Genomic DNA, 3,645 nt, shown 5'->3' with positions numbered 1-3,645 from the left:
CTGAACACTCAGGGTTGGGAGTGTAGGACCCCACATCTGGCTCAGGAATTTGGGGAGGAAACAAAACATACTTGGAAAAGAACTTGGGGAGAAAACCAGCAATTGCCTGCTGGTGGGGTGGAGACCGGAAAGAGGCAGGAACAGGGGCAGGAGCATGTCACATCACTCACCTAACTTGGAGAACTGCAGGGGGCCATTTCAACTGGCTGGAAGAGGAAGACCAGGAGGGAATTCTTAAGGGAGGATCCACAGGAGGGAGAAGAGGAAAGGAAGGCAGAGGGAAGGGGGCAGCAGCCCCTTCCTTTCTGGGCACAGGAAGGCAGCCAGGGCACCAGCCCCAGGCAGTGACCTCACAGAATAGCGCCGTTTTTGCAGTTATTCATGCTGCTGGCTGGCAGGTGTAGGGCCGTTCTCTGGCCCCAATGGAGTGGACAGCTCTGCAGCCTGGGGCCCTGCCTCCTCTTCTGTGTCTCCTCCCTTGGAAGCAGTACTGGCCTCTGCCCCTTGGCTTGGGGCTCCTGGCTCTCAGGGGAGCAAAAGCCTACCCTCCCTGGGCAGTGCCTTCCTCGCTCAAGCACCCTCTCCCCTTGTTCCTGCTCTTCCTCTGTGGGCGAGGAGGCAGACAATTTACCCCACCCACCCTCCTTCGGATTCATCTCAAAGGACAGGCCACTCAATTGAAAAGGCTTCTTGAAAGAATTTCTTTTTCTTGGCGGTTTCCTTGGGGGTATATCTCCCTGGGCCTCAGCTCCCTAGCTGGAGTGTCCTGGCTGCCTCCTCTGTTCCATTCACATGGGGGGTGGGGGACTCCCCTTCACTACTGGGGGTGGGTCTCCATTGCTTCTCACATGGCCATAAGTTCTTCTGTCCCATTGGCCATAAGTGCCTGCTGCTTCCTCGTGGTCACAGCGCCCCAGGGAGCCTTGGAGCTCTGACTGCCCATGATGGGGCAGGGGTTTGCTGAGGGGCACCCTGAGCCGCCCCAGGCCCGCACCGCAGAGGATAACTCAGTGGGGTCAGCCTGGTCATGCCTGAGGGGAAGGGTATGGGGTGGGAGAAAACCTAGCTGCACCCCAGCTCTGCCCTACCTGATAGCTGCACCCAATGCCGCCTTGTCCGTGACAGGATGCAGATGGTCATCTTCTCATTCTGTCCTCCCATGCCGGAGAAAATAGAGAAGAAGCAAGCTCTCTGCTGTCTCTACTATAAAGGCCACTAATCGCACTCATCAGGGCTCCACCTTCAACACCTAATTACTTCCCAGTGGCACACCTGCTAGGACAGGCACATCTTGTTTTATTTGGCTTCCCTTTATTGCAATCCTGTTTTGCATCTTTTACACATTGAAGGCAAGACTCTCCACCAGTAAAATGATTGTGACTTGCTTTATTGCTATACTCACTTTCATGCTGTTATCTAGAATCAAATATCTCCAATATATACCTATATCATCACATGGCGGGGGCCGAGTAGGGTTTCAACAGACCGATTTGGAGGGGGGCATGCAGTCCATAACACTATCATACAGTCTAGTTGCTGCTTCGGAAATTCAGTAGTAGATCCCTGGGGAAAATGTCTCCACAATCCCTTTGCCTATATACAGCTGAGCCTCATACGTTTGAACAATCTCTAGAGATTACGTTAGCCCCATTTCACAATTGATTAAACTCACCCATGCTCAGGGGAATGCTGTCATTGCAACATCTATTAACAAATCAGAATAGCCCTTACGATTTATGGCTCCTCCATTTGAAGCTCCTCTCCTTTGATAATTATAATTTCTCGAGGCAAGAAAGAGCGTGGCAGATCTGGGATCAACGGTTCTGTGTAGCTATAGTTTTTTTAAAAATGTCAGGAAGAGGAGGTCAGAAGGGAGGGCAACACCCAGGTTTCCCCAATTGATGTGAAACCTTTAATTTGGGAAGACCTCATAGGCAATTGTTTTGTAAAATGACATCCAAGCAGTTGTAACCACCAAAAGGTTTTTTTTTTTGTTTGTTTGTTTTTGTTTTTTTTGTTTTTTTTTTTTTTTCCTTCTTTTTTCTTGACATCAATTTCTGAAAACACCACCTGGGAAAAGTTCAACATTTAGCATTTCCTATTGTTTTCATTCTTTTTCTATGACTGTAGATCCAGTTTATGTGAAAAGTGTCATGTGGGAAAGAGAACAAATGCTAAGGACCCCCAGATGAGATGAAGGGACAGGAGGGACATAGGGGGCAAGAGAGGGGCCATTGGGGTCAGAAGACCATGGCACGGCTTTGGGTAAACTGAGCTTCCCGGAAAGGCTATTGCCCTCTCTGGGCCACAGCTTCTGACGTGTTTCATGAAATAGGTGTTCCTACCTACGCCTCTGATAGTTTATGAGGGAAAATAAGACAGTATTTAAAAGTAAAAGAAGCCTTTTTACTCCATTCCCTACATTCGTGGTCGGCAAACTGCGGCTCGCAAGCCACATGCGGTTCTTTGGCCCCTTGAGTGTGGCTCTTCCACAAAATACCACAGCCTGGGCGAGTCTATCTTGAAGAACTGGTTTTAGAAGAAGTTTAAGTTTAAAAATATTGGCTCTCACAAGGAATTTCAATCGTTGTACTGTCGATATTTGGCTCTGTTGACTAATGAGTTTGCCGACCACTGCCTTAATGTAATTTTTTATCATTGTCTTAGAGGAAAAAAACAGAGAATAAATTAAAAAGAGAAACAAAGAAAGCATAAATGTTTCCAAAATTGAATCCGATTATAAGGCTCGGCATTGTGTGGTCACATCTACAACTTGTCATAGTAATACATTTGGAAAGTAAATTGCTCTGAGTCAGCCAATCTGAAACTACTGGTCTTGTCCATAGCAACTACCTGGGAGTTTTCTCCAAAGAAAGGTTACTACAGTCTCCTCCAGGTGTTCTCAGTCAGGGGCTATGTGTAGGCTTTGGTGAGCTGCCTGTTTAGCTAACGCAGTCTGATGCAGCTTTCTCCCAGACCTCATTTGGCATTGCCCTTATCTAAAAGGTACAAGAATTCCAATCATTACCTCCTGCTTTCATCTCCAGACAGCCTGTACTCCGAGGGGCCCTTACACAGACTGCTACATCTGCCCTGAACACTCACCCATCTCCTCCTTTTCCCCTGGCTCACTTAGGTCAGCTTTCGGGTTTCACGTTAATGTCACTTTCTCCAGTGAAGTCCTCTCTGCAACTACAGACTGGCTTAATTAGGTCATTGCTATGCATTTTATAACACTATGAACTTCTCTTTCATAGCAATTACCATAATTATAGTTCATTAATACCTGTATAATTATTTATATACAGTCTCTTCTCCTCTCCAGGGTACAGGATTCCTGAGACTAGAGACTGGGCTTATTTTATTCTTAGAGCCTGGAAAATGGCTTGAACATAGTAGGTGCTGTAAGAAGGGAAAGAGAGAGAAGGGGAGGGGAGAGGAAGGGAAGGAAAAGAGAAAGGAAAGGAGGTGATAGTATAACCAGCCAACAAATCCTCTCTTCTTTAGGAGTTTCTATGGAAGCAGCCCAGGGAAGAACAATAGGGCAAAATTAATTAAATTAGCCACCTGGGATCAAGCCCATACACATATACTACAGGACAATCTTTTTTTTTTCTTTTTTGATGATTCAATCCTGTATTTTTT

The 3,645-nt window shown here is 46.7% G+C and overlaps 1 pseudogene; it reads right to left on the bottom strand.

The window, feature by feature from the left end:
• Positions 1 to 290: 290 nt before the first annotated feature.
• LOC118713275 lies at positions 291 to 943 on the bottom strand (annotated as a pseudogene).
• Positions 944 to 3,645: the final 2,702 nt, after the last annotated feature.

This window comes from Pipistrellus kuhlii, unplaced genomic scaffold, assembly GCF_014108245.1.
Source record: "Pipistrellus kuhlii isolate mPipKuh1 unplaced genomic scaffold, mPipKuh1.p scaffold_m20_p_9, whole genome shotgun sequence".
NCBI lineage: Eukaryota > Metazoa > Chordata > Mammalia > Chiroptera > Vespertilionidae > Pipistrellus > Pipistrellus kuhlii.
Note: the sequence above shows the minus strand (reverse complement) of the source record. Positions and strands in the feature narration are given on the sequence as shown.